At 48.5% G+C, this 24,299-nt stretch overlaps 18 non-coding genes and 2 pseudogenes across 18 annotated transcripts; all 20 read right to left on the bottom strand.

The window, feature by feature from the left end:
• Window positions 1–15: 15 nt before the first annotated feature.
• LOC144538640 (U5 spliceosomal RNA) lies at window positions 16–131 on the bottom strand. Its single transcript, XR_013504426.1, has one exon. It is a non-coding gene; the product is annotated as a U5 spliceosomal RNA (small nuclear RNA).
• A 583-nt stretch (window positions 132–714) lies between these two features.
• On the bottom strand, window positions 715–890 carry LOC144538867 (U2 spliceosomal RNA; annotated as a pseudogene).
• Window positions 891–6,637: 5,747 nt separating this feature from the next.
• LOC144538639 (U5 spliceosomal RNA) lies at window positions 6,638–6,753 on the bottom strand. Its single transcript, XR_013504425.1, has one exon. It is a non-coding gene; the product is annotated as a U5 spliceosomal RNA (small nuclear RNA).
• Window positions 6,754–7,336: 583 nt separating this feature from the next.
• On the bottom strand, window positions 7,337–7,527 carry LOC144538811 (U2 spliceosomal RNA). The gene has a single exon (XR_013504595.1). It is a non-coding gene; the product is annotated as a U2 spliceosomal RNA (small nuclear RNA).
• Window positions 7,528–7,694: 167 nt separating this feature from the next.
• LOC144538638 (U5 spliceosomal RNA) lies at window positions 7,695–7,810 on the bottom strand. The gene has a single exon (XR_013504424.1). It is a non-coding gene; the product is annotated as a U5 spliceosomal RNA (small nuclear RNA).
• A 583-nt stretch (window positions 7,811–8,393) lies between these two features.
• LOC144538799 (U2 spliceosomal RNA) lies at window positions 8,394–8,584 on the bottom strand. The gene has a single exon (XR_013504583.1). It is a non-coding gene; the product is annotated as a U2 spliceosomal RNA (small nuclear RNA).
• Window positions 8,585–8,751: 167 nt separating this feature from the next.
• Window positions 8,752–8,867, bottom strand: LOC144538637 (U5 spliceosomal RNA). Its single transcript, XR_013504423.1, has one exon. It is a non-coding gene; the product is annotated as a U5 spliceosomal RNA (small nuclear RNA).
• Window positions 8,868–9,450: 583 nt separating this feature from the next.
• On the bottom strand, window positions 9,451–9,641 carry LOC144538798 (U2 spliceosomal RNA). The gene has a single exon (XR_013504582.1). It is a non-coding gene; the product is annotated as a U2 spliceosomal RNA (small nuclear RNA).
• Window positions 9,642–9,808: 167 nt separating this feature from the next.
• LOC144538636 (U5 spliceosomal RNA) lies at window positions 9,809–9,924 on the bottom strand. The gene has a single exon (XR_013504422.1). It is a non-coding gene; the product is annotated as a U5 spliceosomal RNA (small nuclear RNA).
• Window positions 9,925–10,507: 583 nt separating this feature from the next.
• On the bottom strand, window positions 10,508–10,698 carry LOC144538797 (U2 spliceosomal RNA). The gene has a single exon (XR_013504581.1). It is a non-coding gene; the product is annotated as a U2 spliceosomal RNA (small nuclear RNA).
• Window positions 10,699–10,865: 167 nt separating this feature from the next.
• On the bottom strand, window positions 10,866–10,981 carry LOC144538635 (U5 spliceosomal RNA). The gene has a single exon (XR_013504421.1). It is a non-coding gene; the product is annotated as a U5 spliceosomal RNA (small nuclear RNA).
• Window positions 10,982–11,564: 583 nt separating this feature from the next.
• LOC144538824 (U2 spliceosomal RNA) lies at window positions 11,565–11,755 on the bottom strand. Its single transcript, XR_013504608.1, has one exon. It is a non-coding gene; the product is annotated as a U2 spliceosomal RNA (small nuclear RNA).
• A 167-nt stretch (window positions 11,756–11,922) lies between these two features.
• Window positions 11,923–12,038, bottom strand: LOC144538634 (U5 spliceosomal RNA). The gene has a single exon (XR_013504420.1). It is a non-coding gene; the product is annotated as a U5 spliceosomal RNA (small nuclear RNA).
• A 583-nt stretch (window positions 12,039–12,621) lies between these two features.
• On the bottom strand, window positions 12,622–12,812 carry LOC144538806 (U2 spliceosomal RNA). Its single transcript, XR_013504590.1, has one exon. It is a non-coding gene; the product is annotated as a U2 spliceosomal RNA (small nuclear RNA).
• A 167-nt stretch (window positions 12,813–12,979) lies between these two features.
• LOC144538633 (U5 spliceosomal RNA) lies at window positions 12,980–13,095 on the bottom strand. The gene has a single exon (XR_013504419.1). It is a non-coding gene; the product is annotated as a U5 spliceosomal RNA (small nuclear RNA).
• Window positions 13,096–13,678: 583 nt separating this feature from the next.
• Window positions 13,679–13,869, bottom strand: LOC144538823 (U2 spliceosomal RNA). Its single transcript, XR_013504607.1, has one exon. It is a non-coding gene; the product is annotated as a U2 spliceosomal RNA (small nuclear RNA).
• A 167-nt stretch (window positions 13,870–14,036) lies between these two features.
• On the bottom strand, window positions 14,037–14,152 carry LOC144538632 (U5 spliceosomal RNA). Its single transcript, XR_013504418.1, has one exon. It is a non-coding gene; the product is annotated as a U5 spliceosomal RNA (small nuclear RNA).
• A 583-nt stretch (window positions 14,153–14,735) lies between these two features.
• On the bottom strand, window positions 14,736–14,921 carry LOC144538833 (U2 spliceosomal RNA). The gene has a single exon (XR_013504616.1). It is a non-coding gene; the product is annotated as a U2 spliceosomal RNA (small nuclear RNA).
• Window positions 14,922–20,659: 5,738 nt separating this feature from the next.
• LOC144538631 (U5 spliceosomal RNA) lies at window positions 20,660–20,775 on the bottom strand. Its single transcript, XR_013504417.1, has one exon. It is a non-coding gene; the product is annotated as a U5 spliceosomal RNA (small nuclear RNA).
• Window positions 20,776–21,358: 583 nt separating this feature from the next.
• Window positions 21,359–21,539, bottom strand: LOC144538871 (U2 spliceosomal RNA; annotated as a pseudogene).
• Window positions 21,540–24,299: the final 2,760 nt, after the last annotated feature.

Below are 24,299 nucleotides of genomic sequence, written 5' to 3'. Positions count from 1 at the left end.
GCACAACGGTACAGGGCTCAGCCAAAGTGCTAAGCCCGCCAAAAATACCTTTAACTCTTTGGTGTTACTCTCCACGGAAGTCTTTAGTAAAAGGCGAAAGACTTATGCGTTATGAAGAGAAACCAGAGTAAGTACAGCCTCCGGCCACAAGAGCAGCCAAAGACCCTAGTCGTCTCGGTCAACAGCTTCACGGTGCTCCCCGTTTGGCTAGCTGCATAGCAAAGTACAGGCCACGCCTTTGCTGGCACTCCACCCCGCCTTCTCAGGAGCTTAATCCAATCCGATGACCCGGAAACTCATGCGTAGCCATTGCGCGCAGGCTCCTAGAGCCACTGCAATGACTGGTCAATCCCCCGTGCTCAAAATCACTGGTCTTGTTGTGTTAAAGTGCGCAAAGCTTGAGGGGAACAGGCCGCGCTTGTTTGTACAGCATGTCTACCCGTCGGGGCAATTGAACCCTTGTCCCCTGCGCAACAAGTAGGAAGATTGGCCACTGTACTAAGCAGGAGCACACTCTTTCACACCCTGAATAAGCTACCGGTGAGAATAGATTAGCTAAGGCAAACGGGGAGAAAACGCAGCACAGGCTGCTTTGACCAATTTCGAGGCGCACAAAAGCGCCGTCCACTTTGTTCTTGGTCTTTCGGTCAAATTAGGTATGACTTGCAGACTGGCTTTCCATGTTTTCAAACGTTGCTTTTCCACAGAGTGAGAGAAGGGTGCACCGTTCCCAGCGGCACTGCAATACCGGGTCGATGCGTGGAGCGAACGGAGCAAGCCCCTTTTTCAACTCCTGGTTCTAAAAATCCGTTTAATATGTTGTCCCCTTATAGAGGACGTATCAGATATTAAACTGATAAGAACAGATTTTTTCTTTCGAAAAAATTTATTGACACTTTTTTCATAAAGTCGTACACTGTTTACAATCATAAAATCCTTCACAAACACACATCTTTTCAAAATACAACAAACAAATAAATATGAATACTCTGTAAAACCACGTTCCTTTGTTTAAAACAATAAAAGCAATTGTTTTAAAGTGGATTACAGATAAGATAACGTTGTATTAAAAGTTGTGGAAAATAAATAAATAAATGAATAAATAAATAATTGTCTCTGTGTATATCAGTGTACATTCGTTGTGCAGGGGCGGGATGAGTCCCTAACAAGGATCAGCTCATCCCGCTCTCCCGAACAGCTTTGGGTCTCTCGGAACCTGTTCCTGGTGCTCAGAGGGGACCCTCTCCCTTCTGCTCCTTCCCACCTGCCACACCCGGAGAGCCAGGCCGCCGCTGCCTTGACCCTTTATTTGTGTGGCTCCGGCTCCCACGTCCGAATGGGCACAGAGGCGATTCTTCTTTGTGGCTGCGTCCTAGGCCTGCCGCCTGCAGCGACGGCTGCTTGCACCGCCGCTGTGGCCATCTGGATCGCAGCCACGGGGGGGATCTGCATGTGCTTCCTTACCAGCAGGTTTCTGGAGGTCCATATGGCGTCTTTGATGGCGGCCAGGGTGAGCCACTGTTTGGCAAAGTCTGCTGGTAATGTTTGTTCCTGGCCCACCCCGTACAGCACTAGCTGTGCTGTCAGGACCTCCCCTGCTGGTAAGTACGGGAATTTTAGGGAGCCGGCCATTGCCCACTGGTCTACAGCAGCGCTGCACTCCCAGAGCAGATGCCTCACCGACTCAGGTGCGCCACACCCCGGTCGGGGGCAAGTTGAGAGCGTTGACATGCCCCGGGAGTGCATTACGGACCTGACTGGGAGGATCTCATGAGCCACCATCCACGACAGGTCCCGGAGTCTGTTCGGGAGGGCGGGATGGTTTACGTTGCGCCAAACTGTTGAGGACTCACCTATTGTGAGCCCGCGCACTGGATACATTGATTCCCGCTCCTGCACAACAGAGAGAAGAGAGCGATGGTGGGTTAAAATAGACAGCTCCTCTTGCTCTAGTTTAAAATGCTTTAAGAATTTCCGGATAAAAGCGTAGGCCGGTGGCAGATTAAAAGACACAGGTACTCTAAGATCAACGGGTAAAACTTTTAGGTGTCTGAGGTAGGACCCCATCCAGAATCGTGCCATTGCTGTCGTTTTGTCATCTCTGGATGGGGCTGTGGCGTAGGTGATGTGCAGGGTGCTGTATCGGCTTCCTAAAAACTGGTGTAGGTCCGGGACTCCCTTTCCTCCTTTCTCTTTCGGCTTTTTCATCACCTCTCTCCTCAGCCTCTCCCACTTGGACCCCCACAGGAAATAAAAGATGGCGCGTTCCAGATCTAAAAGCACTCTTCGTGGTGGGATAAAAACAGAACTGATTAATAAAAGCAAAGGTAAAATCACTGCTTTAATGATTAAAACCTTTCCTTCCATTGTCAGTCTTCTAAGTCCCCAGTACCCTAGTCTCTGTCTAACTTTCCCTACCACGTCTGGCCAGTTTCCTTTTCCTCCCCCCTCCCTGTCAAATTTAACCCCCAGTATTTTTTGGTCAGTCTGGGTCACAGTCAAGGGGAGTCCTGTCGTCTCGGTCGCTGTCCACGGTCCGTAAGTTTGGGCTTGAGTCTTATCTCGGTTAAGCTTTGACCCAGAGGCCTGTCCGAACCAGTCAGTCAAGTCCAGTGTCCTGTTGACAGATAAAAGGTCAGTACATAAAATGTTAAAATCGTCCATATATATTGCACATTTGGTGGTCAATCCCCCGCTCCCCGGGATTGCCACCCCATTGATTCTTTGGTCCCTTCTCAAGATCTGTGCCAACGGCTCTATACAGGTCACGTAGAGGAGGGCTGATAACGGACAACCCTGACGGACACCGCAGTGTATGTTAACTGCTTTTGTTAGATGCCCATTAACAACAAATCTGCTGGTAATGTCCCGGTACAGCAATCCCACCCAAGCTATAAACCTTTCTGGAAACCCCATTTTTTGCAGTACCTGGAAAAGGTACTGGTGCGAGATCCGATCAAAGGCTTTCTCAAAATCTAAATTTAGGACTACTAGCCGGATGTTTCTGTCTCTCGCATAACAGATGGTGTCTCGGATCAGTACGAGGCTGTCGGTGATCTTCCTCCCCGGGATGGCACAGGCTTGATCCGGGTGAATCACCTCCTCTAAAACCAGGGACATACGAGCAGATAAAAGTTTACTAAAAAGTTTGCAGTCAAGATTTAAGAGGGTGATAGGTCTCCAGTTTTTCAGTTCAGTCCTGTCATTTTTTTTGTATAGTAGAGTCACTATCCCTGCTCTAAAACTGTCAGGTAGTCTGTCTAGTCCTTCGAAATCCATAAAAACAGAAAGTAGGTCCGGTGCTAAAATGTCCCAAAAAGTCAGATAAAAGTCCAAGGGAAGCCCGTCTTCTCCTGGGGACTTCCCTTTCTTAAAATTTTGTACACATTTATCTAACTCTAAAAGGGTAAAACCTTGGGTTAAAAGCACACTGTCCTTTACTGTTTTGTCAATGAATTTTAAAACCTCTGTCATGGTGTCTGTTTTAATGTTTTTTTCTTTGTAAAGATCCCCGTAAAAGCTCTCTATAGTGTCTTTGATTTCTTCTGTTGTGTTTGCTGTGTACCCACTTTCTTTTTTTAGTTGTAAAATACCCCCCCCTTTGTTGACAATTTTCTTAAAAAAATATCTGGTACACTTTTCCCCTTCCTCGATCTCCCTTTCTTTACTTCTTAGAATGACACCCTTACTTTTAATGTCTGCTAAAACCGACATTTCTGTTTTGACTTGTTTAATATCTTCGCTAAAATCCATGCCCTGTTGCTGTAGTTTAAAATAGCGCTGTAGTCGCTTCTGCAGTCCCAGCATGCGTCTGTTTTCCTTATCTTTTTTCTTTTTACCTGCCTTTCTAAAAAAAGTCTGGGTCTTTCCCTTCACCATTTCCCACCAGTGTGCACGTGTGTCGTACAAGTCTTGAAGGGTCTGCCACTCTTTATACTGCTCCCTGAACTGGCTAACTAACTCCCTATCCTCTAACAGGGAGCAGTTGAGCTTCCACAGACCACTTCCTGTTGTCAAACCCGAAAAAGGTGAGAGGGTGCAGGAGAGCATTATGTGATCAGAGAAGAAAACAGGGGTCAATCTAGCATCGGTTGGCGGGCAGTCCCTTGTAAAAATATAGTCTATGCGAGAGGCTCTGTTGCCGTCACCACTGAACCAGGTGAAGCCTTCCTCTCCGGGATGCATGATTTTAAAACAGTCTTGGAGTTTAAAATCCCTGCATAAACCCTGCAATAAACACGATGTTTTATCAATTTTAAAATCCTCCCCTGCCCCCTTCCTATCCTTGCTGGATAAAACACAGTTAAAATCCCCTCCTACCACTAGCGGTGCCCTACCCAGCAAGTGGGACTGCAGGTCTTCTAAAAGGTCATACCTGTCGTTTCTGTCGTTAAAACCATAAATATTTAGTACGTTAAAATCCTTTCCCATGTACGTCAGATGTGCTAAAAGTGCCCGCCCGTCTCTCACCACAGTGCTGCCCTTCACCAGAATAGAGGGGTTTTTAATTAAAATGGCCACTCCATCGTTCCTGTTTTCATTTGATCCGCTCCATATGGATTCTTGTGGCCACTTCTCCTCCCATTCCCTGTAGTGTTTTAAAAACGGTATGGCACACTCCTGGAGTAAAAACACATCTGCATTAAAAGCACTCAGAAAGGATAAAACTGTTGTGGCTCTAACTCCTGACCTCACACTTCTCACATTGAGGGTGGAAATGATGAGGGTCATGTGTATTATGTTTAAAACAACAGGCATGACAGTTTAAAAGAATTGAAATAACAGGGTTAAAAACCTAAAGGAGAAATGCAGCTAACCAAATAATTGTGAATGCAGCTCTTCCTTTCCCTTTATGGGGGAAAGGGGAGGGGTCTGAGCTCCATTCCCTTTCCGGACTCTGGCAGCTGGTCTTGGGGGTAATGCCGCGTTCAGTACTGAGTCCTTGGGGGTTGATTGCAGAGCTACATTTAAAAAGGAGACCTGGTTTGGAGAACTGGAGGGGAAGACTCTGGACTCCTCCACAGACGAGCTGTCTGAGGGGTACACAGCTCTCCCCCGCTTCCCTGAGGCTCCAGGAGTCTCAGGGGACAGTTCTGAAGCAGGCCTCTTGATTTGCTGGGCATCGGGGAGGGGGCCATCATTTCCAGTTCCGCTCTCTGCCTGCATTGCCTCCTCTCCCTCAGCACTCTCCATTTGTGGGGCAATAACAGGCCCCTCCCCCTCTCCCGCCTCACCTGATCCCTCTCCTCCAACCACAGGATTTGGCGGGAGATTTGAATTTTCTAGCCCAGCCTTTTCAATTTGCTCTCCAACTGCCTCCCTTTGTCCACCATCTTGTTCCTCATTCTCGGCCTTCTTGTTAGCCTTTAGCTTGTTGGCAAAGGATTTTGGGCAATCTCTGAAGATATGATTTGACTCTCCACAAAGATTACACTTTCTGCCATTTGGACACTGCTCAAAAGCATGCCCAATTTCTCTACACTTCCCACAAACAATTTTTTGGCACGCTTCTACCAGGTGCCCATGCTCACCACACTTGCGGCAGAGCTTGGGTTGTCCCTGGTAGTGAATGTAGCCTCTGTTGTCTCCCAGAACTATCATTGATGGCAGATGTTTCAGGCCCTGGTAGCCCTGGGGGTCCTGCCATTGTTGAATGGGGACCCTCCAGGCGCAAGTCCAAATGCCATCCTCATCTCTCACTTTGGTAGCCTGGCCCTTAACAGTGCAATATCTTCCCAGCCACAAACAAATGTCATCTGCATTCACTGTCTCATTGAACATTCTGACAATAACCACTTTTGAGGCATTGTCAGTCAGTTTCTCTACATTGAAAGCAGAAAACTGGGTTTTTACCTTTTCAAAGCGTGTCCAAAATTCTCTATGCACAATCGCGGATCCGAAACTTACATCGAATCCTTTGTTGAAGGGAAGGGTCAAAATACAATTCAAGTCCTTTGCCGTGAAACCTAATGCCTTTTGTATGAGCTTCCTGGAGAAGTCCATTCTGGACATCTCCAGGAGCCTGCCATCTTTTTCTTTAAACTTAAAACGCACGCTGTGGTGCCTCCGCATGCCGGCATGGCCAGCCGACATGGTGGGGACACCACACGTTAAGAACAATTAAGAAAACTAAACCACCACGTACAAAAACCAAAGAACTAAAAACAGGGCTAAAAAGGAGAATAAAACAGTGAAATCACTCCTAAAAGATGAAATACAAAACACTTACCTTTTCTCGGGTGGTTTGGTCTTGGTGAAGGTCTCACAGAGGGCAGGCAAGCAAAGACTCTGAGCCGATGAATTCCTGTTGGTGAAAGAAATACAACCACAAAAAATTGTAATATTTTTCACTTTAGGAATAAATATATTATCCTCCCAAGTGTGGGTAACAATCAATGCCACAAACAGGCAAGAATTTTTACCACCAGCAGGAGGCGATCGCAGTCTTAGCCAAAAGGCCGAGAAGCGATAACCCCTGGCCGTTGGCAGCACAAGGCCGCCCCTCCGGTCCGGTCCGTCCTCGTCGGGGTGTCACAGTATTTTGCCATAACAACTGCTGGTGCTTAGCACCTCCGCCCACGGAGTCTCTGGTGTACTTGTTGACCTAGTTTTCTATTTCCTTGCACAACGGTACAGGGCTCAGCCAAAGTGCTAAGCCCGCCAAAAATACCTTTAACTCTTTGGTGTTACTCTCCACGGAAGTCTTTAGTAAAAGGCGAAAGACTTATGCGTTATGAAGAGAAACCAGAGTAAGTACAGCCTCCGGCCACAAGAGCAGCCAAAGACCCTAGTCGTCTCGGTCAACAGCTTCACGGTGCTCCCCGTTTGGCTAGCTGCATAGCAAAGTACAGGCCACGCCTTTGCTGGCACTCCACCCCGCCTTCTCAGGAGCTTAATCCAATCCGATGACCCGGAAACTCATGCGTAGCCATTGCGCGCAGGCTCCTAGAGCCACTGCAATGACTGGTCAATCCCCCGTGCTCAAAATCACTGGTCTTGTTGTGTTAAAGTGCGCAAAGCTTGAGGTGAACAGGCCGCGCTTGTTTGTACAGCATGTCTACCCGTCGGGGCAATTGAACCCTTGTCCCCTGCGCAACAAGTAGGAAGATTGGCCACTGTACTAAGCAGGAGCACACTCTTTCACACCCTGAATAAGCTACCGGTGAGAATAGATTAGCTAAGGCAAACGGGGAGAAAACGCAGCACAGGCTGCTTTGACCAATTTCGAGGCGCACAAAAGCGCCGTCCACTTTGTTCTTGGTCTTTCGGTCAAATTAGGTATGACTTGCAGACTGGCTTTCCATGTTTTCAAACGTTGCTTTTCCACAGAGTGAGAGAAGGGTGCACCATTCCCAGCGGCACTGCAATACCGGGTCGATGCGTGGAGCGAACGGAGCAAGCCCCTTTTTCAACTCCTGGTTCTAAAAATCCGTTTAATATGTTGTCCCCTTATAGAGGACGTATCAGATATTAAACTGATAAGAACAGATACTACACTTGATCTTAGCCAAAAGGCCGAGAAGCGATAACCCCTGGCCGTTGGCAGCACAAGGCCGCCCCTCCGGTCCGGTCCGTCCTCGTCGGGGTGTCACAGTATTTTGCCATAACAACTGCTGGTGCTTAGCACCTCCGCCCACGGAGTCTCTGGTGTACTTGTTGACCTAGTTTTCTATTTCCTTGCACAACGGTACAGGGCTCAGCCAAAGTGCTAAGCCCGCCAAAAATACCTTTAACTCTTTGGTGTTACTCTCCACGGAAGTCTTTAGTAAAAGGCGAAAGACTTATGCGTTATGAAGAGAAACCAGAGTAAGTACAGCCTCCGGCCACAAGAGCAGCCAAAGACCCTAGTCGTCTCGGTCAACAGCTTCACGGTGCTCCCCGTTTGGCTAGCTGCATAGCAAAGTACAGGCCACGCCTTTGCTGGCACTCCACCCCGCCTTCTCAGGAGCTTAATCCAATCCGATGACCCGGAAACTCATGCGTAGCCATTGCGCGCAGGCTCCTAGAGCCACTGCAATGACTGGTCAATCCCCCGTGCTCAAAATCACTGGTCTTGTTGTGTTAAAGTGCGCAAAGCTTGAGGGGAACAGGCCGCGCTTGTTTGTACAGCATGTCTACCCGTCGGGGCAATTGAACCCTTGTCCCCTGCGCAACAAGTAGGAAGATTGGCCACTGTACTAAGCAGGAGCACACTCTTTCACACCCTGAATAAGCTACCGGTGAGAATAGATTAGCTAAGGCAAACGGGGAGAAAACGCAGCACAGGCTGCTTTGACCAATTTCGAGGCGCACAAAAGCGCCGTCCACTTTGTTCTTGGTCTTTCGGTCAAATTAGGTATGACTTGCAGACTGGCTTTCCATGTTTTCAAACGTTGCTTTTCCACAGAGTGAGAGAAGGGTGCACCGTTCCCAGCGGCACTGCAATACCGGGTCGATGCGTGGAGCGAACGGAGCAAGCCCCTTTTTCAACTCCTGGTTCTAAAAATCCGTTTAATATGTTGTCCCCTTATAGAGGACGTATCAGATATTAAACTGATAAGAACAGATACTACACTTGATCTTAGCCAAAAGGCCGAGAAGCGATAACCCCTGGCCGTTGGCAGCACAAGGCCGCCCCTCCGGTCCGGTCCGTCCTCGTCGGGGTGTCACAGTATTTTGCCATAACAACTGCTGGTGCTTAGCACCTCCGCCCACGGAGTCTCTGGTGTACTTGTTGACCTAGTTTTCTATTTCCTTGCACAACGGTACAGGGCTCAGCCAAAGTGCTAAGCCCGCCAAAAATACCTTTAACTCTTTGGTGTTACTCTCCACGGAAGTCTTTAGTAAAAGGCGAAAGACTTATGCGTTATGAAGAGAAACCAGAGTAAGTACAGCCTCCGGCCACAAGAGCAGCCAAAGACCCTAGTCGTCTCGGTCAACAGCTTCACGGTGCTCCCCGTTTGGCTAGCTGCATAGCAAAGTACAGGCCACGCCTTTGCTGGCACTCCACCCCGCCTTCTCAGGAGCTTAATCCAATCCGATGACCCGGAAACTCATGCGTAGCCATTGCGCGCAGGCTCCTAGAGCCACTGCAATGACTGGTCAATCCCCCGTGCTCAAAATCACTGGTCTTGTTGTGTTAAAGTGCGCAAAGCTTGAGGGGAACAGGCCGCGCTTGTTTGTACAGCATGTCTACCCGTCGGGGCAATTGAACCCTTGTCCCCTGCGCAACAAGTAGGAAGATTGGCCACTGTACTAAGCAGGAGCACACTCTTTCACACCCTGAATAAGCTACCGGTGAGAATAGATTAGCTAAGGCAAACGGGGAGAAAACGCAGCACAGGCTGCTTTGACCAATTTCGAGGCGCACAAAAGCGCCGTCCACTTTGTTCTTGGTCTTTCGGTCAAATTAGGTATGACTTGCAGACTGGCTTTCCATGTTTTCAAACGTTGCTTTTCCACAGAGTGAGAGAAGGGTGCACCGTTCCCAGCGGCACTGCAATACCGGGTCGATGCGTGGAGCGAACGGAGCAAGCCCCTTTTTCAACTCCTGGTTCTAAAAATCCGTTTAATATGTTGTCCCCTTATAGAGGACGTATCAGATATTAAACTGATAAGAACAGATACTACACTTGATCTTAGCCAAAAGGCCGAGAAGCGATAACCCCTGGCCGTTGGCAGCACAAGGCCGCCCCTCCGGTCCGGTCCGTCCTCGTCGGGGTGTCACAGTATTTTGCCATAACAACTGCTGGTGCTTAGCACCTCCGCCCACGGAGTCTCTGGTGTACTTGTTGACCTAGTTTTCTATTTCCTTGCACAACGGTACAGGGCTCAGCCAAAGTGCTAAGCCCGCCAAAAATACCTTTAACTCTTTGGTGTTACTCTCCACGGAAGTCTTTAGTAAAAGGCGAAAGACTTATGCGTTATGAAGAGAAACCAGAGTAAGTACAGCCTCCGGCCACAAGAGCAGCCAAAGACCCTAGTCGTCTCGGTCAACAGCTTCACGGTGCTCCCCGTTTGGCTAGCTGCATAGCAAAGTACAGGCCACGCCTTTGCTGGCACTCCACCCCGCCTTCTCAGGAGCTTAATCCAATCCGATGACCCGGAAACTCATGCGTAGCCATTGCGCGCAGGCTCCTAGAGCCACTGCAATGACTGGTCAATCCCCCGTGCTCAAAATCACTGGTCTTGTTGTGTTAAAGTGCGCAAAGCTTGAGGGGAACAGGCCGCGCTTGTTTGTACAGCATGTCTACCCGTCGGGGCAATTGAACCCTTGTCCCCTGCGCAACAAGTAGGAAGATTGGCCACTGTACTAAGCAGGAGCACACTCTTTCACACCCTGAATAAGCTACCGGTGAGAATAGATTAGCTAAGGCAAACGGGGAGAAAACGCAGCACAGGCTGCTTTGACCAATTTCGAGGCGCACAAAAGCGCCGTCCACTTTGTTCTTGGTCTTTCGGTCAAATTAGGTATGACTTGCAGACTGGCTTTCCATGTTTTCAAACGTTGCTTTTCCACAGAGTGAGAGAAGGGTGCACCGTTCCCAGCGGCACTGCAATACCGGGTCGATGCGTGGAGCGAACGGAGCAAGCCCCTTTTTCAACTCCTGGTTCTAAAAATCCGTTTAATATGTTGTCCCCTTATAGAGGACGTATCAGATATTAAACTGATAAGAACAGATACTACACTTGATCTTAGCCAAAAGGCCGAGAAGCGATAACCCCTGGCCGTTGGCAGCACAAGGCCGCCCCTCCGGTCCGGTCCGTCCTCGTCGGGGTGTCACAGTATTTTGCCATAACAACTGCTGGTGCTTAGCACCTCCGCCCACGGAGTCTCTGGTGTACTTGTTGACCTAGTTTTCTATTTCCTTGCACAACGGTACAGGGCTCAGCCAAAGTGCTAAGCCCGCCAAAAATACCTTTAACTCTTTGGTGTTACTCTCCACGGAAGTCTTTAGTAAAAGGCGAAAGACTTATGCGTTATGAAGAGAAACCAGAGTAAGTACAGCCTCCGGCCACAAGAGCAGCCAAAGACCCTAGTCGTCTCGGTCAACAGCTTCACGGTGCTCCCCGTTTGGCTAGCTGCATAGCAAAGTACAGGCCACGCCTTTGCTGGCACTCCACCCCGCCTTCTCAGGAGCTTAATCCAATCCGATGACCCGGAAACTCATGCGTAGCCATTGCGCGCAGGCTCCTAGAGCCACTGCAATGACTGGTCAATCCCCCGTGCTCAAAATCACTGGTCTTGTTGTGTTAAAGTGCGCAAAGCTTGAGGGGAACAGGCCGCGCTTGTTTGTACAGCATGTCTACCCGTCGGGGCAATTGAACCCTTGTCCCCTGCGCAACAAGTAGGAAGATTGGCCACTGTACTAAGCAGGAGCACACTCTTTCACACCCTGAATAAGCTACCGGTGAGAATAGATTAGCTAAGGCAAACGGGGAGAAAACGCAGCACAGGCTGCTTTGACCAATTTCGAGGCGCACAAAAGCGCCGTCCACTTTGTTCTTGGTCTTTCGGTCAAATTAGGTATGACTTGCAGACTGGCTTTCCATGTTTTCAAACGTTGCTTTTCCACAGAGTGAGAGAAGGGTGCACCGTTCCCAGCGGCACTGCAATACCGGGTCGATGCGTGGAGCGAACGGAGCAAGCCCCTTTTTCAACTCCTGGTTCTAAAAATCCGTTTAATATGTTGTCCCCTTATAGAGGACGTATCAGATATAAAACTGATAAGAACAGATACTACACTTGATCTTAGCCAAAAGGCCGAGAAGCGATAACCCCTGGCCGTTGGCAGCACAAGGCCGCCCCTCCGGTCCGGTCCGTCCTCGTCGGGGTGTCACAGTATTTTGCCATAACAACTGCTGGTGCTTAGCACCTCCGCCCACGGAGTCTCTGGTGTACTTGTTGACCTAGTTTTCTATTTCCTTGCACAACGGTACAGGGCTCAGCCAAAGTGCTAAGCCCGCCAAAAATACCTTTAACTCTTTGGTGTTACTCTCCACGGAAGTCTTTAGTAAAAGGCGAAAGACTTATGCGTTATGAAGAGAAACCAGAGTAAGTACAGCCTCCGGCCACAAGAGCAGCCAAAGACCCTAGTCGTCTCGGTCAACAGCTTCACGGTGCTCCCCGTTTGGCTAGCTGCATAGCAAAGTACAGGCCACGCCTTTGCTGGCACTCCACCCCGCCTTCTCAGGAGCTTAATCCAATCCGATGACCCGGAAACTCATGCGTAGCCATTGCGCGCAGGCTCCTAGAGCCACTGCAATGACTGGTCAATCCCCCGTGCTCAAAATCACTGGTCTTGTTGTGTTAAAGTGCGCAAAGCTTGAGGGGAACAGGCCGCGCTTGTTTGTACAGCATGTCTACCCGTCGGGGCAATTGAACCCTTGTCCCCTGCGCAACAAGTAGGAAGATTGGCCACTGTACTAAGCAGGAGCACACTCTTTCACACCCTGAATAAGCTACCGGTGAGAATAGATTAGCTAAGGCAAACGGGGAGAAAACGCAGCACAGGCTGCTTTGACCAATTTCGAGGCGCACAAAAGCGCCGTCCACTTTGTTCTTGGTCTTTCGGTCAAATTAGGTATGACTTGCAGACTGGCTTTCCATGTTTTCAAACGTTGCTTTTCCACAGAGTGAGAGAAGGGTGCACCGTTCCCAGCAGCACTGCAATACCGGGTCGATGCGTGGAGCGAACGGAGCAAGCCCCTTTTTCAACTCCTGGTTCTAAAAATCCGTTTAATATGTTGTCCCCTTATAGAGGACGTATCAGATATTAAACTGATAAGAACAGATACTACACTTGATCTTAGCCAAAAGGCCGAGAAGCGATAACCCCTGGCCGTTGGCAGCACAAGGCCGCCCCTCCGGTCCGGTCCGTCCTCGTCGGGGTGTCACAGTATTTTGCCATAACAACTGCTGGTGCTTAGCACCTCCGCCCACGGAGTCTCTGGTGTACTTGTTGACCTAGTTTTCTATTTCCTTGCACAACGGTACAGGGCTCAGCCAAAGTGCTAAGCCCGCCAAAAATACCTTTAACTCTTTGGTGTTACTCTCCACGGAAGTCTTTAGTAAAAGGCGAAAGACTTATGCGTTATGAAGAGAAACCAGAGTAAGTACAGCCTCCGGCCACAAGAGCAGCCAAAGACCCTAGTCGTCTCGGTCAACAGCTTCACGGTGCTCCCCGTTTGGCTAGCTGCATAGCAAAGTACAGGCCACGCCTTTGCTGGCACTCCACCCCGCCTTCTCAGGAGCTTAATCCAATCCGATGACCCGGAAACTCATGCGTAGCCATTGCGCGCAGGCTCCTAGAGCCACTGCAATGACTGGTCAATCCCCCGTGCTCAAAATCACTGGTCTTGTTGTGTTAAAGTGCGCAAAGCTTGAGGGGAACAGGCCGCGCTTGTTTGTACAGCATGTCTACCCGTCGGGGCAATTGAACCCTTGTCCCCTGCGCAACAAGTAGGAAGATTGGCCACTGTACTAAGCAGGAGCACACTCTTTCACACCCTGAATAAGCTACCGGTGAGAATAGATTAGCTAAGGCAAACGGGGAGAAAACGCAGCACAGGCTGCTTTGACCAATTTCGAGGCGCACAAAAGCGCCGTCCACTTTGTTCTTGGTCTTTCGGTCAAATTAGGTATGACTTGCAGACTGGCTTTCCATGTTTTCAAACGTTGCTTTTCCACAGAGTGAGAGAAGGGTGCACCGTTCCCAGCGGCACTGCAATACCGGGTCGATGCGTGGAGCGAACGGAGCAAGCCCCTTTTTCAACTCCTGGTTCTAAAAATCCGTTTAATATGTTGTCCCCTTATAGAGGACGTATCAGATATAAAACTGATAAGAACAGATACTACACTTGATCTTAGCCAAAAGGCCGAGAAGCGATAACCCCTGGCCGTTGGCAGCACAAGGCCGCCCCTCCGGTCCGGTCCGTCCTCGTCGGGGTGTCACAGTATTTTGCCATAACAACTGCTGGTGCTTAGCACCTCCGCCCACGGAGTCTCTGGTGTACTTGTTGACCTAGTTTTCTATTTCCTTGCACAACGGTACAGGGCTCAGCCAAAGTGCTAAGCCCGCCAAAAATACCTTTAACTCTTTGGTGTTACTCTCCACGGAAGTCTTTAGTAAAAGGCGAAAGACTTATGCGTTATGAAGAGAAACCAGAGTAAGTACAGCCTCCGGCCACAAGAGCAGCCAAAGACCCTAGTCGTCTCGGTCAACAGCTTCACGGTGCTCCCCGTTTGGCTAGCTGCATAGCAAAGTACAGGCCACGCCTTTGCTGGCACTCCACCCCGCCTTCTCAGGAGCTTAATCCAATCCGATGACCCGGAAACTCATGCGTAGCCATTGCGCGCAGGCTCCTAGAGCCACTGCAATGACTGGTCAATCCCCCGTGCTCAAAATCACTGGTCTTGTTGTGTTAAAGTGCGCAAAGCTTGAGGGGAACAGGCCGCGCTTGTTTGTACAGCATGTCTACCCGTCGGGGCAATTGAACCCTTGTCCCCTGCGCAACAAGTAGGAAGATTGGCCACTGTACTAAGCAGGAGCACACTCTTTCACACCCTGAATAAGCTACCGGTGAGAATAGATTAGCTAAGGCAAACGGGGAGAAAACGCAGCACAGGCTGCTTTGACCAATTTCGAGGCGCACAAAAGCGCCGTCCACTTTGTTCTTGGTCTTTCGGTCAAATTAGGTATGACTTGCAGACTGGCTTTCCATGTTTTCAAACGTTGCTTTTCCACAGAGTGAGAGAAGGGTGCACCGTTCCCAGCGGCACTGCAATACCGGGTCGATGCGTGGAGCGAACGGAGCAAGCCCCTTTTTCAACTCCTGGTTCTAAAAATCCGTTTAATATGTTGTCCCCTTATAGAGGACGTATCAGATATTAAACTGATAAGAACAGATTTTTTTCTTTCGAAAAAATTTATTGACACTTTTTTCAAAAAGTCGTACACTGTTTACAATCATAAAATCCTTCACAAACACACATCTTTTCAAAATACAACAAACAAATAAATATGAATACTCTGTAAAACCACGTTCCTTTGTTTAAAACAATAAAAGCAATTGTTTTAAAGTGGATTACAGATAAGATAACGTTGTATTAAAAGTTGTGGAAAATAAATAAATAAATGAATAAATAAATAATTGTCTCTGTGTATATCAGTGTACATTCGTTGTGCAGGGGCGGGATGAGTCCCTAACAAGGATCAACTCATCCCGCTCTCCCGAACAGCTTTGGGTCTCTCGGAACCTGTTCCTGGTGCTCAGAGGGGACCCTCTCCCTTCTGCTCCTTCCCACCTGCCACACCCGGAGAGCCAGGCCGCCGCTGCCTTGACCCTTTATTTGTGTGGCTCCGGCTCCCACGTCCGAATGGGCACAGAGGCGATTCTTCTTTGTGGCTGCGTCCTAGGCCTGCCGCCTGCAGCGACGGCTGCTTGCACCGCCGCTGTGGCCATCTGGATCGCAGCCACGGGGGGGATCTGCATGTGCTTCCTTACCAGCAGGTTTCTGGAGGTCCATATGGCGTCTTTGATGGCGGCCAGGGTGAGCCACTGTTTGGCAAAGTCTGCTGGTAATGTTTGTTCCTGGCCCACCCCGTACAGCACTAGCTGTGCTGTCAGGACCTCCCCTGCTGGTAAGTACGGGAATTTTAGGGAGCCGGCCATTGCCCACTGGTCTACAGCAGCGCTGCACTCCCAGAGCAGATGCCTCACCGACTCAGGTGCGCCACACCCCGGTCGGGGGCAAGTTGAGAGCGTTGACATGCCCCGGGAGTGCATTACGGACCTGACTGGGAGGATCTCATGAGCCACCATCCACGACAGGTCCCGGAGTCTGTTCGGGAGGGCGGGATGGTTTACGTTGCGCCAAACTGTTGAGGACTCACCTATTGTGAGCCCGCGCACTGGATACATTGATTCCCGCTCCTGCACAACAGAGAGAAGAGAGCGATGGTGGGTTAAAATAGACAGCTCCTCTTGCTCTAGTTTAAAATGCTTTAAGAATTTCCGGATAAAAGCGTAGGCCGGTGGCAGATTAAAAGACACAGGTACTCTAAGATCAATGGGTAAAACTTTTAGGTGTCTGAGGTAGGACCCCATCCAGAATCGTGCCATTGCTGTCGTTTTGTCATCTCTGGATGGGGCTGTGGCGTAGGTGATGTGCAGGGTGCTGTATCGGCTTCCTAAAAACTGGTGTAGGTCCGGGACTCCCTTTCCTCCTTTCTCTTTCGGCTTTTTCATCACCTCTCTCCTCAGCCTCTCCCACTTGGACCCCCACAGGAAATAAAAGATGGCGCGTTCCAGATCTAAAAGCACTCTTCGTGGTGGGATAAAAACAGAACTGATTAATAAAAGCAAAGGTAAAATCACTGCTTTAATGATTAAAACCTTTCCTTCCATTGTCAGTCTTCTAAGTCCCCAGTACCCTAGTCTCTGTCTAACTTTCCCTACCACGTCTGGCCAGTTTCCTTTTCCTCCCCCCTCCCTGTCAAATTTAACCCCCAGTATTTTTTGGTCAGTCTGGGTCACAGTCAAGGGGAGTCCTGTCGTCTCGGTCGCTGTCCACGGTCCGTAAGTTTGGGCTTGAGTCTTATCTCGGTTAAGCTTTGACCCAGAGGCCTGTCCGAACCAGTCAGTCAAGTCCAGTGTCCTGTTGACAGATAAAAGGTCAGTACATAAAATGTTAAAATCGTCCATATATATTGCACATTTGGTGGTCAATCCCCCGCTCCCCGGGATTGCCACCCCATTGATTCTTTGGTCCCTTCTCAAGATCTGTGCCAACGGCTCTATACAGGTCACGTAGAGGAGGGCTGATAACGGACAACCCTGACGGACACCGCAGTGTATGTTAACTGCTTTTGTTAGATGCCCATTAACAACAAATCTGCTGGTAATGTCCCGGTACAGCAATCCCACCCAAGCTATAAACCTTTCTGGAAACCCCATTTTTTGCAGTACCTGGAAAAGGTACTGGTGCGAGATCCGATCAAAGGCTTTCTCAAAATCTAAATTTAGGACTACTAGCCGGATGTTTCTGTCTCTCGCATAACAGATGGTGTCTCGGATCAGTACGAGGCTGTCGGTGATCTTCCTCCCCGGGATGGCACAGGCTTGATCCGGGTGAATCACCTCCTCTAAAACCAGGGACATACGAGCAGATAAAAGTTTACTAAAAAGTTTGCAGTCAAGATTTAAGAGGGTGATAGGTCTCCAGTTTTTCAGTTCAGTCCTGTCATTTTTTTTGTATAGTAGAGTCACTATCCCTGCTCTAAAACTGTCAGGTAGTCTGTCTAGTCCTTCGAAATCCATAAAAACAGAAAGTAGGTCCGGTGCTAAAATGTCCCAAAAAGTCAGATAAAAGTCCAAGGGAAGCCCGTCTTCTCCTGGGGACTTCCCTTTCTTAAAATTTTGTACACATTTATCTAACTCTAAAAGGGTAAAACCTTGGGTTAAAAGCACACTGTCCTTTACTGTTTTGTCAATGAATTTTAAAACCTCTGTCATGGTGTCTGTTTTAATATTTTTTTCTTTGTAAAGATCCCCGTAAAAGCTCTCTATAGTGTCTTTGATTTCTTCTGTTGTGTTTGCTGTGTACCCACTTTCTTTTTTTAGTTGTAAAATACCCCCCCCTTTGTTGACAATTTTCTTAAAAAAATATCTGGTACACTTTTCCCCTTCCTCGATCTCCCTTTCTTTACTTCTTAGAATGACACCCTTACTTTTAATGTCTGCTAAAACCGACATTTCTGTTTTGACTTGTTTAATATCTTCGCTAAAATCCATGCCCTGTTGCTGTAGTTTAAAATAGCGCTGTAGTCGCTTCTGCAGTCCCAGCATGCGTCTGTTTTCCTTATCTTTTTTCTTTTGACCTGCCTTTCTAAAAAAAGTCTGGGTCTTTCCCTTCACCATTTCCCACCAGTGTGCACGTGTGTCGTACAAGTCTTGAAGGGTCTGCCACTCTTTATACTGCTCCCTGAACTGGCTAACTAACTCCCTATCCTCTAACAGGGAGCAGTTGAGCTTCCACAGACCACTTCCTGTTGTCAAACCCGAAAAAGGTGAGAGGGTGCAGGAGAGCATTATGTGATCAGAGAAGAAAACAGGGGTCAATCTAGCATCGGTTGGCGGGCAGTCCCTTGTAAAAATATAGTCTATGCGAGAGGCTCTGTTGCCGTCACCACTGAACCAGGTGAAGCCTTCCTCTCCGGGATGCATGATTTTAAAACAGTCTTGGAGTTTAAAATCCCTGCATAAACCCTGCAATAAACACGATGTTTTATCAATTTTAAAATCCTCCCCTGCCCCCTTCCTATCCTTGCTGGATAAAACACAGTTAAAATCCCCTCCTACCACTAGCGGTGCCCTACCCAGCAAGTGGGACTGCAGGTCTTCTAAAAGGTCATACCTGTCGTTTCTGTCGTTAAAACCATAAATATTTAGTACGTTAAAATCCTTTCCCATGTACGTCAGATGTGCTAAAAGTGCCCGCCCGTCTCTCACCACAGTGCTGCCCTTCACCAGAATAGAGGGGTTTTTAATTAAAATGGCCACTCCATCGTTCCTGTTTTCATTTGATCCGCTCCATATGGATTCTTGTGGCCACTTCTCCTCCCATTCCCTGTAGTGTTTTAAAAACGGTATGGCACACTCCTGGAGTAAAAACACATCTGCATTAAAAGCACTCAGAAAGGATAAAACTGTTGTGGCTCTAACTCCTGACCTCACACTTCTCACATTGAGGGTGGAAATGATGAGGGTCATGTGTATTATGTTTAAAACAACAGGCATGACAGTTTAAAAGAATTGAAATAACAGGGTTAAAAACCTAAAAGAGAAATGCAGCTAACCAAATAATTGTGAATGCAGCTCTTCCTTTCCCTTTATGGGGGAAAGGGGAGGGGTCTGAGCTCCATTCCCTTTCCGGACTCTGGCAGCTGGTCTTGGGGGTAATGCCGCGTTCAGTACTGAGTCCTTGGGGGTTGATTGCAGAGCTACATTTAAAAAGGAGACCTGGTTTGGAGAACTGGAGGGGAAGACTCTGGACTCCTCCACAGACGAGCTGTCTGAGGGGTACACAGCTCTCCCCCTCTTCTCTGAGGCTCCAGGAGTCTCAGGGGACAGTTCTGAAGCAGGCCTCTTGATTTGCTGGGCATCGGGGAGGGGGCCATCATTTCCAGTTCCGCTCTCTGCCTGCATTGCCTCCTCTCCCTCAGCACTCTCCATTTGTGGGGCAATAACAGGCCCCTCCCCCTCTCCCGCCTCACCTGATCCCTCTCCTCCAACCACAGGATTTGGCGGGAGATTTGAATTTTCTAGCCCAGCCTTTTCAATTTGCTCTCCAACTGCCTCCCTTTGTCCACCATCTTGTTCCTCATTCTCGGCCTTCTTGTTAGCCTTTAGCTTGTTGGCAAAGGATTTTGGGCAATCTCTGAAGATATGATTTGACTCTCCACAAAGATTACACTTTCTGCCATTTGGACACTGCTCAAAAGCATGCCCAATTTCTCTACACTTCCCACAAACAATTTTTTGGCACGCTTCTACCAGGTGCCCATGCTCACCACACTTGCGGCAGAGCTTGGGTTGTCCCTGGTAGTGAATGTAGCCTCTGTTGTCTCCCAGAACTATCATTGATGGCAGATGTTTCAGGCCCTGGTAGCCCTGGGGGTCCTGCCATTGTTGAATGGGGACCCTCCAGGCGCAAGTCCAAATGCCATCCTCATCTCTCACTTTGGTAGCCTGGCCCTTAACAGTGCAATATCTTCCCAGCCACAAACAAATGTCATCTGCATTCACTGTCTCATTGAACATTCTGACAATAACCACTTTTGAGGCATTGTCAGTCAGTTTCTCTACATTGAAAGCAGAAAACTGGGTTTTTACCTTTTCAAAGCGTGTCCAAAATTCTCTATGCACAATCGCGGATCCGAAACTTACATCGAATCCTTTGTTGAAGGGAAGGGTCAAAATACAATTCAAGTCCTTTGCCGTGAAACCTAATGCCTTTTGTATGAGCTTCCTGGAGAAGTCCATTCTGGACATCTCCAGGAGCCTGCCATCTTTTTCTTTAAACTTAAAACGCACGCTGTGGTGCCTCCGCATGCCGGCATGGCCAGCCGACATGGTGGGGACACCACACGTTAAGAACAATTAAGAAAACTAAACCACCACGTACAAAAACCAAAGAACTAAAAACAGGGCTAAAAAGGAGAATAAAACAGTGAAATCACTCCTAAAAGGTGAAATACAAAACACTTACCTTTTCTCGGGAGGTTTGGTCTTGGTGAAGGTCTCACAGAGGGCAGGCAAGCAAAGACTCTGAGCCGATGAATTCCTGTTGGTGAAAGAAATACAACCACAAAAAATTGTAATATTTTTCACTTTAGGAATAAATATATTATCCTCCCAAGTGTGGGTAACAATCAATGCCACAAACAGGCAAGAATTTTTACCACCAGCAGGAGGCGATCGCAGTCTTAGCCAAAAGGCCGAGAAGCGATAACCCCTGGCCGTTGGCAGCACAAGGCCGCCCCTCCGGTCCGGTCCGTCCTCGTCGGGGTGTCACAGTATTTTGCCATAACAACTGCTGGTGCTTAGCACCTCCGCCCACGGAGTCTCTGGTGTACTTGTTGACCTAGTTTTCTATTTCCTTGCACAACGGTACAGGGCTCAGCCAAAGTGCTAAGCCCGCCAAAAATACCTTTAACTCTTTGGTGTTACTCTCCACGGAAGTCTTTAGTAAAAGGCGAAAGACTTATGCGTTATGAAGAGAAACCAGAGTAAGTACAGCCTCCGGCCACAAGAGCAGCCAAAGACCCTAGTCGTCTCGGTCAACAGCTTCACGGTGCTCCCCGTTTGGCTAGCTGCATAGCAAAGTACAGGCCACGCCTTTGCTGGCACTCCACCCCGCCTTCTCAGGAGCTTAATCCAATCCGATGACCCGGAAACTCATGCGTAGCCATTGCGCGCAGGCTCCTAGAGCCACTGCAATGACTGGTCAATCCCCCGTGCTCAAAATCACTGGTCTTGTTGTGTTAAAGTGCGCAAAGCTTGAGGGGAACAGGCCGCGCTTGTTTGTACAGCATGTCTACCCGTCGGGGCAATTGAACCCTTGTCCCCTGCGCAACAAGTAGGAAGATTGGCCACTGTACTAAGCAGGAGCACACTCTTTCACACCCTGAATAAGCTACCGGTGAGAATAGATTAGCTAAGGCAAACGGGGAGAAAACGCAGCACAGGCTGCTTTGACCAATTTCGAGGCGCACAAAAGCGCCGTCCACTTTGTTCTTGGTCTTTCGGTCAAATTAGGTATGACTTGCAGACTGGCTTTCCATGTTTTCAAACGTTGCTTTTCCACAGAGTGAGAGAAGGGTGCACCGTTCCCAGCGGCACTGCAATACCGGGTCGATGCGTGGAGCGAACGGAGCAAGCCCCTTTTTCAACTCCTGGTTCTAAAAATCCGTTTAATATGTTGTCCCCTTATAGAGGACGTATCAGATATAAAACTGATAAGAACAGATTTTTTTCTTTCTTTCGAAAAAATTTATTGACACTTTTTTCAAAAAGTCGTACACTGTTTACAATCATAAAATCCTTCACAAACACACATCTTTTCAAAATACAACAAACAAATAAATATGAATACTCTGTAAAACCACGTTCCTTTGTTTAAAACAATAAAAGCAATTGTTTTAAAGTGGATTACAGATAAGATAACATTGTATTAAAAGTTGTGGAAAATAAATAAATAAATGAATAAATAAATAATTGTCTCTGTGTATATCAGTGTACATTCGTTGTGCAGGGGCGGGATGAGTCCCTAACAAGGATCAACTCATCCCGCTCTCCCGAACAGCTTTGGGTCTCTCGGAACCTGTTCCTGGTGCTCAGAGGGGACCCTCTCCCTTCTGCTCCTTCCCACCTGCCACACCCGGAGAGCCAGGCCGCCGCTGCCTTGACCCTTTATTTGTGTGGCTCCGGCTCCCACGTCCGAATGGGCACAGGGGCGATTCTTCTTTGTGGCTGCGTCCTAGGCCTGCCGCCTGCAGCGACGGCTGCTTGCACCGCCGCTGTGGCCATCTGGATCGCAGCCACGGGGGGGATCTGCATGTGCTTCCTTACCAGCAGGTTTCTGGAGGTCCATATGGCGTCTTTGATGGCGGCCAGGGTGAGCCACTGTTTGGCAAAGTCTGCTGGTAATGTTTGTTCCTGGCCCACCCCGTACAGCACTAGCTGTGCTGTCAGGACCTCCCCTGCTGGTAAGTACGGGAATTTTAGGGAGCCGGCCATTGCCCACTGGTCTACAGCAGCGCTGCACTCCCAGAGCAGATGCCTCACCGACTCAGGTGCGCCACACCCCGGTCGGGGGCAAGTTGAGAGCGTTGACATGCCCCGGGAGTGCATTACGGACCTGACTGGGAGGATCTCATGAGCCACCATCCACGACAGGTCCCGGAGTCTGTTCGGGAGGGCGGGATGGTTTACGTTGCGCCAAACTGTTGAGGACTCACCTATTGTGAGCCCGCGCACTGGATACATTGATTCCCGCTCCTGCACAACAGAGAGAAGAGAGCGATGGTGGGTTAAAATAGACAGCTCCTCTTGCTCTAGTTTAAAATGCTTTAAGAATTTCCGGATAAAAGCGTAGGCCGGTGGCAGATTAAAAGACACAGGTACTCTAAGATCAATGGGTAAAACTTTTAGGTGTCTGAGGTAGGACCCCATCCAGAATCGTGCCATTGCTGTCGTTTTGTCATCTCTGGATGGGGCTGTGGCGTAGGTGATGTGCAGGGTGCTGTATCGGCTTCCTAAAAACTGGTGTAGGTCCGGGACTCCCTTTCCTCCTTTCTCTTTCGGCTTTTTCATCACCTCTCTCCTCAGCCTCTCCCACTTGGACCCCCACAGGAAATAAAAGATGGCGCGTTCCAGATCTAAAAGCACTCTTCGTGGTGGGATAAAAACAGAACTGATTAATAAAAGCAAAGGTAAAATCACTGCTTTAATGATTAAAACCTTTCCTTCCATTGTCAGTCTTCTAAGTCCCCAGTACCCTAGTCTCTGTCTAACTTTCCCTACCACGTCTGGCCAGTTTCCTTTTCCTCCCCCCTCCCTGTCAAATTTAACCCCCAGTATTTTTTGGTCAGTCTGGGTCACAGTCAAGGGGAGTCCTGTCGTCTCGGTCGCTGTCCACGGTCCGTAAGTTTGGGCTTGAGTCTTATCTCGGTTAAGCTTTGACCCAGAGGCCTGTCCGAACCAGTCAGTCAAGTCCAGTGTCCTGTTGACAGATAAAAGGTCAGTACATAAAATGTTAAAATCGTCCATATATATTGCACATTTGGTGGTCAATCCCCCGCTCCCCGGGATTGCCACCCCATTGATTCTTTGGTCCCTTCTCAAGATCTGTGCCAACGGCTCTATACAGGTCACGTAGAGGAGGGCTGATAACGGACAACCCTGACGGACACCGCAGTGTATGTTAACTGCTTTTGTTAGATGCCCATTAACAACAAATCTGCTGGTAATGTCCCGGTACAGCAATCCCACCCAAGCTATAAACCTTTCTGGAAACCCCATTTTTTGCAGTACCTGGAAAAGGTACTGGTGCGAGATCCGATCAAAGGCTTTCTCAAAATCTAAATTTAGGACTACTAGCCGGATGTTTCTGTCTCTCGCATAACAGATGGTGTCTCGGATCAGTACGAGGCTGTCGGTGATCTTCCTCCCCGGGATGGCACAGGCTTGATCCGGGTGAATCACCTCCTCTAAAACCAGGGACATACGAGCAGATAAAAGTTTACTAAAAAGTTTGCAGTCAAGATTTAAGAGGGTGATAGGTCTCCAGTTTTTCAGTTCAGTCCTGTCATTTTTTTTGTATAGTAGAGTCACTATCCCTGCTCTAAAACTGTCAGGTAGTCTGTCTAGTCCTTCGAAATCCATAAAAACAGAATGTAGGTCCGGTGCTAAAATGTCCCAAAAAGTCAGATAAAAGTCCAAGGGAAGCCCGTCTTCTCCTGGGGACTTCCCTTTCTTAAAATTTTGTACACATTTATCTAACTCTAAAAGGGTAAAACCTTGGGTTAAAAGCACACTGTCCTTTACTGTTTTGTCAATGAATTTTAAAACCTCTGTCATGGTGTCTGTTTTAATATTTTTTTCTTTGTAAAGATCCCCGTAAAAGCTCTCTATAGTGTCTTTGATTTCTTCTGTTGTGTTTGCTGTGTACCCACTTTCTTTTTTTAGTTGTAAAATACCCCCCCCTTTGTTGACAATTTTCTTAAAAAAATATCTGGTACACTTTTCCCCTTCCT

The sequence above is a fragment of the Centroberyx gerrardi genome, chromosome 4 (assembly GCF_048128805.1).
Source record: "Centroberyx gerrardi isolate f3 chromosome 4, fCenGer3.hap1.cur.20231027, whole genome shotgun sequence".
NCBI classification, from domain to species: Eukaryota; Metazoa; Chordata; class Actinopteri; order Beryciformes; family Berycidae; genus Centroberyx; species Centroberyx gerrardi.
This window is presented reverse-complemented; position numbering and strand designations above follow the sequence as displayed.